Source organism: Narcine bancroftii, chromosome 2, assembly GCF_036971445.1.
Source record: "Narcine bancroftii isolate sNarBan1 chromosome 2, sNarBan1.hap1, whole genome shotgun sequence".
Taxonomy (NCBI): domain Eukaryota; kingdom Metazoa; phylum Chordata; class Chondrichthyes; order Torpediniformes; family Narcinidae; genus Narcine; species Narcine bancroftii.
The window spans coordinates 77,070,751-77,084,284 of record NC_091470.1 but is presented as its reverse complement, the minus strand read 5'-3'; positions in this window follow the sequence as shown (position 1 = coordinate 77,084,284).

Sequence of the window (13,534 nt, the reverse complement as noted above, 5' to 3'; positions counted from 1 at the left end):
TGTGACCCGGATGCGATTATTGGCGCAAATTGCTGCGGGATCTACACATTAAATGGCCAACCCAGTGATTTAAAGGAGATCCCACCCCCTCAGAGATGCATCCAAACACCGGAAGTACTGCTGGATGTTCAGATGCTGGCTGCTCGATCACTCATGCAAGCGCTGATATCACAGGAATAAGCAGGTCAGCCATTTTTGTTTGAAATTGCCTGTACTTAGGCGGCCTGGGGGACAGAATGCCATCCACATTAATGGACGAAATGTTCGCGCTAGCCAAGGGCCATAAGCCCTGCTTTATATTTGAGCAAGCCTTTTTGGAGCAAATGCCGGAGGACATTAGGCTCCTGCTCGCAGACACCAACTTCAATGACCCGCGTAAGGTCACAGCAAAAGCCGACGTCCTCTACTGCACCAAACACGAGAACCCCAAAGCAGTTCACCGAGTGACTAGACCGCAACATGAGTCCGTACGTAAGCCCAGACCCTAACAGAGTGCTGCACCAGCTGACAGATCCAAGTTCCCACGGACCAACGCCTGTGCTAATACCAGCAATGTTGGGGAGCTGAGGGACACAAATGTCGGCTTGCCTACAAAACAGCTTCATGTGTAGGACAGCATCTCGGGCCACAGGTTCTTTGTCGATACACGAGCTGAGATGAGTGTCATTGCATTGACTTCCCTGGAGATGCGCACGAGACTACATGGCCCCACTGAAGTGCATGTCATAAGAATCAAAGACTTGTTGATCCGAACCAAGGCTTTTATTAACAAAAGACTCGAGCATATCACATGTAGGTCGACCAGTCCAGAATGATCTGGGTCTGGCTAGGAGCAACCCTTTAAGACCTGCCAGTAGGTGTGGCTACACTCTCAGCCAATCACAGCCATCCTATACAACAATATGCACATCTATACATCAGTGATGGAATCCGTACTATCATACCCACGCTGTGTGCGGCCAACAACTCCACTATTTTTTTCCAAACTTTATTTATTCGCTCAAGATACAGGTAATAAGTAACATATATAACAATAAACTAGACATGAATATTACATTTTATATTTTATATAAAAGAAAAAATGCACCCCCCCTTCAGCCAACTCTCCTAAGGAGAGCCATGAAAAAAAGAAATAAAGAAAAATGAAGCATACTTATTAAAATCTAATCAATGTAAATCAAAATGTAAATATTCTGAATATAACAACCACTTATGAAGAAAAAAATTATAATTATCACGTGAAACAAGTAATTTTTTTCATTATTAAACAATATTTCATCTCATTGTGCCACCTATTAATATCAATCATATTCATATCATTCCACATACTAGCAATACATTTTTTCACTACAGATAATGCTAAATATACAAAAGCAAGTTGAAATTTATCTAATCCCAGACCTTTCAAAGGCTGCAAACTACCCAATAAAAATACTGTTGGGTCTAAAGGTATTTTAATCTTATACAGGTATTCTAAAAACAATTGAATTTATTTCCAAAAAGATTGTATATTTATACATGACCAAACCACATGAAAAAAAGTTCCGACCATGTTACCATATCTAAAACAAATCTGAGTCATAAAAACCATATTTTTTTTAGTTTTTCAGGTGTTAAGTATAGTTGATGTAAAAAATTATAATTAATCATTGCATAATGTGCATTTATCAGTCTAGTTACAGTATCATAACAAATATCTGACCAATCATCCTCGGAAAAAATAAAACCAATCTCCACTTCCCATTTACCTTTAGATTTATCCCAACCCTTTTTATCCATACCATCCTGTAATATTTGATACATAACTGAAATATATCCCTTCTCTGGTACCTTCATAAGAAAAGTCTCAAATTTAGTCATTTCAGGTAAAATCATATCTCAAACAAAGATCGAATTTGATAATAAAGAAACAAAGAATTCTTAACAATACCATAACTATCCCTCATCTGATCAAAAGATAAAAATTTACCTTCTTTAAAACAATCTCCCAAATTTTCCACACCTTTTAATCTCCAGTGTAATAAACTCCGATTATGTATTGAAAAAGGAATAAGTTGATTATACAATGGAGTCGAAGCCGACAATTCACCACTAGAACCTATCAATTTCTTTTTCTTCATCCATAATTTCATTAAATATTTTAATATAGGCACATTATATTGCTGTAACAAATTTACATTTCATCTAAACAAAAATTGATGTATTTCAAATTCATAAATATTTGCCATCTCAATTTTGGCCCAACTAGGGGGCCGTTCCAAATCCAACAATGAGCTAATAAATTTAAATTGAGCTGCTTCATAATTGAGTGTATGATTAATAGGACTAAACAACGATATTATGAATGGGGAGAGAAAGCACATAAGGTATTGGCATGGCAATTAAAGAAAGAACAGGTTTTGAGGACTATTAATGCTGTTAAACGGAATTCGCTTATTACGTCTAAACCTCGTGAGATTAATGATGAATTTTGTTCATTTTATAAAAAGTTATATACATCTGATGGAAAACAAGAAAATGGATCGATTGATTTTTTAAATCACAGTTGAACTTAGGGGATGTAGATATACAGGAGTTGGAAGCACCATTTATTGACTCAGAACTTAAGATGGCGATGATGGAAATGCCAAACAGTAAATCGCCTGGTGGTGATGGATTTTCGGTCGAATTTTATAAAATTTTTTACGATGACCTCTCTATAGTGTTTGCAGATGTACTACGTTAGGTTGGCGAACATTATGAATTACCTGAGTCTTGTTCTAGTGCTTTAGTTACGGTAATTCCAAAGAAAGATAGAGATCCTTTGAAAGTATGACCGATTTCGTTGTTGAATGTAGATTATAAAATTACAGCCAAAATTTTAGCGAATAGATTGGCTAAGTTTTTACCTAAGTTGATTCATGGATAAAACAGGTTTCATAAAGAATAGATATGCCTCGGATATTATTTTACGTGTGATTAGTTTGATTAATAGATTTCGAAAATCTCCAGACTATCTGATGGTGATATCTTTAGATGCCGAAAAAGTGTTTGATAGAGTTGAGTGGAATTTTTTGTTTTAAAGTTTTGGAGAAATTCAAGTTTGGCCCTTTTTTTATTGGTTGGATTAAGGCTTTATATAGTAAACCGGTAGCTAGAGTACTGATGAATGGTTTGATTTCAGAACCGTTTAAACTGACCCGATCTACTCGTCAAGTTGGTCCTTTAACACCAGCTTTATTTGCGTTAGTGATCGAACCTTTGGCTCAGTTGATAAGACAGAATACACAGATACAGGGTATGAAAGTTTTAGATGAGGAATATAAAACTAATTTATTTGGTGATGATGTTTTGGTGTATTTGACAAATCCAGCTCAATCACTTTTGCATTTGAAGGAGTGTTTGATGCAATATGGACGTCTTTCTGGATATAAAGTTAATTGGGATAAAAGTGAAATATTACCGGTGAGTGAAGGAGATTATTCCGTTTATAAGAATATTCTTAATTTGAAATGGACAGATCGAATTAAGTATTTAGGTATAATTATGGATGTCCATTATCAATCTTTATATAAATTAAATTATGTTCCGTTAATGAAAAAAATTAAGATTGATTTGATTAAATGGAAAGATCTGCCTATTAATTTATTGGGTAGAATAAGTACAATTTCCGCGTATACAATATTTATTTCAATCTGTTCCGTATTTACTTGACAATATTTTTTTTCGAGATTTGAATAAAATAGTTAGGGAGTTTTTATGGAGAGGTAAATTTTCAAGAGAAGCATTGAATAAATTAACTTGGAAATATGACCTAGGGGGATTACGGTTGCCGCATTTTCAAAATTATTATGAAATAACTTCACTATTAGAACTTTTGGCTGCAAATGGATACCCCTGAGTTTCAGGGAGATGGACTTTCAATGACAATTCACATTGGGGGCCGTGGACAAATCCCTGCGAGACACAGATTTCCTTCGGGCACACTCATTTCTGGTGGACCTACATGGCAGGTGCTTGGTCCACACGAGATGTTTCAGACTGTTCCCCTCGATACTTCAAACAAACCAGCCACCCACCTGAAAGCAATGGAGACCGCCAACTGTTACCCCCACCTGCTCACAGACTTCCCCTCCATTCTTCACCCACAGTTCTCAACACAGCCACCACACAGCGTCCAGCACTACATCGTGACCAGTGCCCCCCCCCCCCATTTACTCGTGAGCTTGCAGACTGATGCCGCAGAATCTCAAATTGGCCAAAGAGGTGTTCAATGGCAGTTGCCGACCGTGGCAACCACCGCTGTTTAAATGAGGCTACAGTCCCAGACTGCTACCCAGTGCTTCACATCCAGGATTTCATGGCTTTTCTCCAAGGTCGACCTGATCCAGGAATACCATCAAATACCAGTGCACCTGGATGTCATACAGAAGATGGCCATTATCACTCTGTTCGACCTCTTTGAGTTCCTAAGGATGCTGTTCTGCCTGAAGAATGCCGTGCAGATGTTCCAGTGGCTGATGGACACAGTAGGGCGTGACCTGCCATTCCTCTTCATTTACCTGGATGACATCCTGGTCACAAGCAGCATGCCAGAGGAACACGTGGTCCACCTTCGACTTTTCACTCTCCTGGCGCAGTTTTGGCTCACGATCAACCCCACAAAGTGCGAGTTCGGCTATGAGCAGATTGATTTCCTGGGACACTGAATCACCAAAGACTGAACAGTACCTCTCCCAGACAAGGTGGACGCCATCCGCCAGTTCCCAAAATCGGACAAACTCAAAGGCCTGCTAGAGTTTGTGGGAATGGTCAAGTTTTGCAACAGGTTCATCCTCAATGTCGCTGCCATCGTGTGGCCCCTTTTTGACCTAATGACTGCGTCCACCAAAGATCTCCACTGGATCGACAACTTAATGGCCACTTCCTCTGCTACAAAGGAAGCCCTGGCATGTTCCACCATGCTTTTGCACCCATAGATGAACGCACCCACGGCACTAACAGTCGAAGCATCCAGTACAGCAGTGGGAGTGGACGACAAATGGAAGCTGCTTGCATTTTTTTTAGTCAGCACCTTCGCCCACTGGAACACAAGTACAGTGCCTTCGGCATGGAACTGCTTGCCGTCTGCCATTTTTCTGACTTCCTGGAGGGCAGGATCTTCACCAATCACGTCGTTAACCTTCACCTTCCACAGGTTTTGGATCCCTGATTCTCCTGTCATACATCTCCGAGTTCACTACCTCCATCAGTGACCTCTCTGGCAAATGCAGCATCATTGCAGACACCCTCTGCAGGCCGGCCGTGTGCTCACTACCGCAGGGTGTTGACTTCTACAAACTGGCCCAGGCCCAACAATCAGACCTGGACACGAACTGCTTCCGTACGGCTGTCAAGGTCCTCCAGCTACAAGACCTGCCCTTAGACGATGGCACCTCCACCATCATCTGTGATGTCTCCACAAGTAGTCCCTGGCCACTGGTACCAGTGAAGTGGCAGAAGGCAGTTTTCAACCTCAAACACGATTTGTCGCACCCCTCCATCTGCTCCATGGTCCAGTTGATTTCCACTCATTTCATCTGGCACTGTCTTCGCATAAATGTCACGGAATGATTGCGGGCCTGCCCAGACTGCCAAATGGCGAAGTTGCAGACTCACACATGAGCACCCATTCAGCAGTTCGAACCTGCCTCACGCCATTTCCAGCAGGTCCACGTTGACATTGTAGGGCCCCTACCCGTCTTGAGCTACTTCCTCACCATGCTGGACCAATTCACCCGGTGGCCGGAGGTGTCCCTACTTCCCAACATAGCCGCCGACACTTGTGCAAGAGCTTTCCTGTCCACTTGGGTCTCCCGTTTCAGCATCCCTTCCCACATTACCACTGACTGGGGGGGCGCAGTTCACGTCCACTTTGTGGGCTGCGTTGTCCAAACTAGGAACAGAGCTCCATCGCACAACTGCCTAACACCCGCAGTCCAATGGCCTGGGGGGTGATAGGCAGTCGTGCGATGGAGCTCTGTTCCTAGGGACCTTACAGACTGCTCTGCAGAACAGGTTCCATCTTTGCCTTAGATATCAGGGGCAGGGAGGAACTTTTCACAGTGGACCGCCTGAGGCCAGCTCATTTGGACGAGATCCAGCTGGTCCAAGTAGAGCAACCAGTGCGCAGGCAAGCCTCCAAAGCGCCAGGATTCCACTGGTGCCAATTCTTGGTGCGGGGGTTGGTTATGTGGTGATGCACAAGTATGCCATGATAAACCAGGCCTGCTTGTTACGCGGGATCAGCAGGGCAGTCGTGACAAAGATGGCATTGCACATCCATCTCTTCTGCTCCAGAACGGAAATTGGCATGCGCGCTTGCGTCAGTGTGACACAAGTGGCGGAACATACACACGGCCCGACTGGCGGCCTAATAAATGAGCTTACCAAGTTTGAATAAACATTCTGTTGTGACACTCGAGCAAGAAGTCTCCAGTCTGTACAGCCGCTCTCTCACAACACGCCACACCACCACCCAGCGCTGATTGGTGATTGGTGCTAGGGATGGTCAGGGTGCCGCAACCTGATGTGCTGCTGATTATGGAGGGGCCGAAGGCCATCTCGCGTGTGTCCCACCGCAGAGCTCAGCCTTAGTTTCGGCATTGGTCATGTTTTAAAGTACCTAAAAGCACATTAAATAGCACAAGCAGCAGAAAATTAGATAGATTACAAAAGTGAAATGAATATTAATTTCAAGTAAAATAATTAAAGAACATGCTCATTGTGATTTATAAATGCTGTTATCCAAGAATAAATGGCACACTGGAGAGTTGATCTATTTTTCCTCATATTCGGAATCACTTGTTTCTGAACTGTTTGTCAGTCTTAATTTAACAGGATGTTGCTGTTAAAGCTTCCAGCACCATTTTGTTGTGATTCTGTGTCCTGAGGAGTTTCCAGTTGTTCTTCCCCCAGGGGTATACCTCCAGCTCCCTCCTGCCACCTGGAAATGACCTCTTCCTGTTCCCCCTCTGCCCCTCGCTCCTTCACCAGAGCTACTAAGACCAAGGAGCAGGAGAGCAGCGAGGAGCTGGAGAGAACGGGAATGGATGTGCAAGGTGAGGAGGAGTGGAGGTAGTCTGGCCGAAGAGTGTGGAGGCCCAGTGGGAGCAAAGAGCCCTCTGAGCTATAGGGGTCAGAGGGCGAAGGGATCCAGGTGCTGGATCCGGGAAAAAGGAGGAAAAAAGCAAGCCGGCACCAAGGAGAAGGTGATGGATGGCAGAGAGTGGCCAAGCCTGAGCAGCAGCAAGAGCTGGGCCTGAGGGAGGAGCAGGTGATGGGAAGCCCCCCAGCAGCTGAGCCAGTGTAGAGGAATGAGAAGATGGGAAGCAGCCCACCAGGACCCAGGGACCAGATGATGGGAAGCAGCCCAACGGCAGTTGAGCTGGGCTGGAAGGAGGCAGGCAAGGGTGAGAGAGCCCAGCAGGGTGAGACGGACTGCTGAGGAGGGGACACAGAGAAGCAGAGCTGGGGAGTCCAATGGACGAAAGAGGGGAGCGAAGATCTGGGCTCGACGTGCTGGAGGGGCAGTGCTGGGCAGAAGACCTGGAAAAAGGAGCTTCAGGTTTTCATGCGGGATCAATAGCCGTCTTCGTGACCCCTAATTCCCCACGCAGCTGGAACCAGTCTGCATTTCCATGGTGGTGGCACTGACAGAGTGGTTCCTGCTGCATGGGGGACAGCCATTGCTCCTGGTTTGAGCCACCAGTGCTGGAGAATCCCCGAAGTGGCCCGATGAGGTGCCAGCGTGGTGCTCTGGTGAGCTCTGGCAGCACTGTACCACTGGAAGTGTTAATTTTATCAAGGGTTGGGGGAGGCGCAATTTCAGTGCTTGCCATAGGCTGCTTTCCCTTCCTGATGAGTATGACATCACAGTGACGGGCAGAACTACTGCACCACTTGCCCAACCTCTTTCAGCTCTGGAAACCAGCTCCTGACTCATCTGTTTATAAAGGCATATGGGATTTGCCATATAGGTCGTCACCATAAAAGGTAAAATCGTCCTTTTTATTTACTTGAGCTGGCTACAAGGTGGGGTTTCACCATCTGGTTGAGGTGTTCCTCCAGTTTGTGGGTGGTCTCAGACTGGCTAGTTCATGAGACCTTCAAAAGACGAGTTGGCAAGGGAATGGGATGTGGAATTGAAATGGGTGACCACTCGGAGGTTCAAGCTTTTGCAACAGACAGAGCCAAGATGCTCAATGAAGTGATCTCCCAATCTGTGTCCAGTCTCTGATGTAGAGGAGACTACAATGGCAGCACCAGATGCAGTAGATAACCCCTGCAGATTCACGAGTGAAGCGTTGGTTTTCTTGGAAGGATTGTTTGGGTCCCTGAATAGTGGTGTGAAGGGAGGAAGTGTGGGCACAGGTAGAGCATTTCCTGGAGTCACAGAGGTAGGTGCCAAGGGGACAATTGGTGGAGAGGGGACAAGGCAGCCATGGAGGGAGTTGTCACTGTGGAAGTTGGAGAGGGGAAAATGTGTCTGGTGATGGGATCATGGCAGAGGAGGATATGTTGGACATGAAAGTTGATGGGGAAGTAGATGAGGACAAGGGGGATCCTGTCCTTGTTGTATATGGGGACGGACGGGGACGTAGCAGATGTTCGGGTTATGGAGGATAGGTGGCTGAGGGCCAACTTCATGACGGGGGAGGGGAAGCCATGTTGTTAGAAGAAGGACATCTCTGGAATTCCAGAACTGGTTGAATGGTTGCAGTAACTTATGGAGAGAGAAAAAGAGAATGGGAAGAGGGAGAAGCAGATGGGTAAGTCCATGGGGAAATTGAATTTGTCAGTGCCTTGGAAACATTGATTGGATAGCAGTGCCGTTTGCCTGATTTTGATATCTGCTGTTTGCACAGTAAAATTTCGATTGGGTATTCCTTGGAACTGCTCTACTCATCAGCCTAAGTAAAATGTAATTAACATTTCATGCTGAATATTAAAATGAAGATTTGATCTTATCTATGAGCTTTCAATGGAACAGTGTGACATGATGCACATAACCTGCTCACAAAGAGCCAAGCTAGCTGAGTTCAGCTTGATTTATTATTTCCTATCTGACACTTTACATCTCTTTTTATTTCATTGGTTCCCATTACACTATTTCCATTTCAATTTAATTTATCCAGGGTGAAAGCCATTCTGACTGACACAACAGACTGTGCTAGTGAAGGTAAGATCTGAAGAAATCACCATGCGAGGTGTCACCATCTCAGCAACTGGGCAAATTATAACCTCTAACACATTCTTTCCTGCGTATTTAACATAGAGCATTATACCACAGTTCAGGCAGTGGTGGATTAACCATTAGGCTGAGTAGACTGAAGCCTAGGGGCCCGGAAGGTAAGGGGGCCCATCGCAACCGCTTGTCAATATGGGCTCGCATTAGTCCTGGGTTCACCCGTCAATCAAGGCTTGCGGAAGTACCATGTTCACCTGTCAATCAGCAGCGGGGTCTCGTACCCATCTATCAATTTGGCCTCCGCCAGTCCCAATGCTACCTGTCAATCAAGGCTCGCATATGTAAGTGTGCGTGAGTCTGAGGTCTGTCTCTTGCAGCAGAGCTCGGCTCATGCATCGTCGCTAATGGAGATATACATTTTTTAAAAAAAGACACTCCCTTCTGGGTTATTTTGTGTCAAGACTTTTTTTTAGAATAGACTTTTCTAATTATTCGGGGCTGGCAGACGACTGCTGTAAGGTAAAGTTTTGTTTGATTTTAATGAAGTTTTTCCTCCTGCAATCACCTTCTTGCTGTCCTGATCTCCGGAGCTTCTCTCTCGGCTCTGTCTGTATGAAATGAAGGAGCACAGCCAGGTGATCCGACTTGCCAAAATGCGGTCTCGGGGGAAAAAATGGTAGGCCTTCCTTATCTTGGTGTAGCAGTGATTGAGTATACTGGTGTCTGGTACAGAAGGTTCCATGCTAGTTGTAGTTGGGCAGGGTTTTCGAGAGACAAGCTTGGTTAAAGTCACTGACTAAGATTCATAGTGCACCGGATGGGCAGTCTCTTGTTCACTTATCACATCATGCAGCTCCGCAATTGCCTGCTTATAATCAGTATTGGGAGGGATATAAACTCTGGTGAGAATCACTGATGAGAACTAAGGGTAGATCAAAGGGTGTGTAGCGGCAGCTACACTACTCCTGAAAGAACACACACAACCAGACGGATGAGCTCAGTGAGCAGACTAGTCACCCAGGCATCACGTGGTCCCCCAGCATAGGGCTTCTGAGCCCCGTGCTGGGAGGAAGGAAAACCCCCGACAGCGCCATTTTGGCTGGCTGCCCCGCCACGTGGCTTACAAGCGGGGCCGGTTTGCCTGCCTCATGGTGAGCTGCCACACAGCTCCCCCCCCCCCACCCCAGAACCAGTGCCAATGTCCTTTTTTTGCCGGGTGGCCTCGCTTCTTGGGCTGGGCTATGACCACGGACTCAGTGGGATCGAGGTGCGCTGGTTTCAGCCTGTCTATGGTAAACAGCTCCCACCTGCTGCCAATGTCCAGAGTGAACGTAGTGCCGGAATGCTGTACAACCCTGTTCGGCCCCTCTTACAGTCGCTGCAGAGGTGCCACGGTCAGGCCCCGCCAAACAAAAACGTACTCTGCGGAAAGCAGGTCGACGGGAATGTGAAATGGGCGGGTGCCATGCCTGGGCAGCAGCGGGGGTTTGAACGGGTCCAAGCATGCCCTGAGGTGAGGAAGTAGTTCGTGTGGCGACCGCTGGGGATTGTGAGGTGCGTTAACAAACTCACCAGGTAATGCCAGTGGCGCACCGTAGACCAGCTCAGCTGATGACGCCTGGAGATCTTTCTTGGGAGTGGAGTGGATGCCAAGGAGCACCCAAGGCAGTTCGTCCACCCAGTTGGGACCAGCGAGGCAGGCCATGAGTGCCGACTTAAGGTGGTGGTGCAGACATTTGACCAGTCCATTGGCTGGTGGGTGGTAGGCCAAGGTGTGGTGTAGCTGGATCCCCAATCTATTGGTGAGCTGTGCCCAGAGTGCAGATGTGAATTGGGCACCCCAATCGTTGGTGAGGTTACCCGGGATGCCGAATTGGGCGACAGTGCTCGGGAGCAGGAGTCAGTGGAGGTGTCTGGCATCGGGATCACCTTGGGCCAGCGAGTGGTGTGGTCCACCATTGTAAACAGGTAACGGTTGCCCCGGGAAACGGGTAAGGGCCCGACGATGCCCACGTGAATGTGGCTGAACTGTTCCTAGATGGGCTCGAACTCCTCTATGGGCGCCCTGGTGTGCCTGCGCACCTTGCACATCTGGCAATAGGTGCATGTTTTGGCTCAGCCTGCGATCTGCTTCCGCAGCCCATGCCATATGAACCATTCTGCCACCATCTGGACCTTGGACCTGATGGATGGATGTGAAAGGTCATAGATGTGATGGAAGACCTGTCTGCGCCACTGCTGGGGAACCACTGGTCGCGGGGTGCCCATGGAGCTATCGCACAGGATGGTATCTTCGCCAGTCGGAGTCAGGAGGTCTCGGAACTGCAGGCCCATGATGGCGGTCTTGAAGACCCTTGTCTCCTCATCAGACTTCTGGTCCTGGGCGAGCTGGTCGAAGTTGAGGCTGGGTGTCAGCGCGCAGATGGCCGGTCATGAGAGTGCATCGGCAACCACATTATCCTTTCCCGCCTTGTGCCGAATGTCGGTGATAAACTCCGACACAAAGGAGAGGTGACTCTGCTGGCGGGCCGACCAGGGATCCTTTGCCATCGCGAGCGCCTGGGTGAGGGGTTTGTGGTCGGTGAAGATGGTAAAAGTCCTCCCCTCCAAAAAATTGCAGAAATTCTGCACCGCCAGGTGCATGCCCAATAACTCGCGGTCATTCTGGCGGCTGAAAAATGCCAGCGGCTTCCAATGTCCATTCACCTGCTGTTCCAGTACGGCACCGACAGCTGTGGCAAAGGTATTGACAGAGAGTGCCATATGCTGGTAGGTGTGTGGGTGGGCGAGCATGGTGGCCTTCACGAGTGCATCCTTGGTGGCCTCGAATGCGGTGCAGGCTTCTGGGTTCCAAGCGAGCGTTTTGTGCTTTGCTGCGATGAGGGTGAATAGCGGCTGCATGATGCATCCAGCTCCCGGGATGAAGTGGTTGTAAAAGTTGACCATACCCGCGAACTCCTGCAGCCCCTTGAGGGTGTCCGGGTGTGGGAACTCCCTGATTGTGGCGACCTTCACAGCAGTGGGCGTGGCTCCTTCAGCACAGGAACTGCATGGACTCTTTCCCAAACTGGCACTTGGCCGGGTTGATGGTAAGGCTGAAGTCAGCCAGCCGGGAGAAAAGGACGCGTAGGTGGGCCTTGTGTTGCGCCCGGTCCTTGCTGGCGACGAGGATGTTGTCTAGATAAATAAATATGAGATCCAAGTCCATGAGGCACTGGAAGGTCTTAGCGGTGTTCTTGAGCCTGAATGGCATGCGCAGTAATTCGAACAAGCCAAAGGGGATGATGATGGCTGTCTTGGGTATGTCCTCAGGGTGTACCTGAATCTGGTTATATCTGCGCAGCAGGACAACCTCGGAGTAAACCCTCACACCGTGCAGGTTGGCCGTAAAGTCTTGGATATGAGGGATGGGGTAACGATCAAGAACTGTTACCTCTTTGAGATGCTGATAGTCTCCGCAGGGACGCCAGCCGCCGGAGGCTTTTGGGACCAGGTGGAGCAGTGAGGCCCACGGGCTGTTGCACCGCCGAATGATCCCCAGTTCCAACAAGTGCGAAAACTTCTCCTTCGCCACCTGGAGCTTGTCAGGTGGGAGCCGGCGTGCCATGGCATGAACCGGTGGGCTCTGGATGGGGATGTGGCGTGACAAGGCAGCGGAGAACTGTGGCTTGAGGAGTGTCGGGAGCTCGTCCAGGATTCGCTGGAACTCATCTCTGGGCGTGCTGATCGTGGCCATCTGCGGTCGCTCCGAGCGGGAGGCGTCAAGGCAAATGACCTGGAAGGTATGGGCGTTCACCAAGCACCTACCTCGAATGTCCACCAGAAGCCCATGTGCAAGGAGGAAGTCTGCACCCAGGATGGAGGCTGGGAGGGACGAGACGGTGAACCTCCACGAGAAATTTCGTTGGCTGATCTGGAAGTGGACTGTCTTGTCTCCATACATCCGGATTTCTGTTGCATTGGCCGCATGGAGGGGAGGTCCATGAGGTCGGTCCATGGACTCGACGGCCGTGGCCGGGATGATGCCGATCTGGGCTCCAGGGTCAACAAGGAACCGCCGGCCGCTGACTGAGTTCCGCAAGTAGAGGAGGCTGTGTCGTTGGCCAGCCACCGCAGCCCTCATCAGCAGCCGGCCTGGTCGTTTCCCTGGAACGAACAGGGCTGACGACACTTCCGAGCCTTGGCTCCCCAGTGCTGGTGGTAGAAGCAGAGGCCTGGAGTGGATGCTGTGGCCTTGGTTATGCTCTTGGGCCACTGCAGGAGCCGGATGCTCTACCGCACCGCTAGGGGCGGGCTTGGCGTGGTTGTGCCTGTGCCTCATGACCT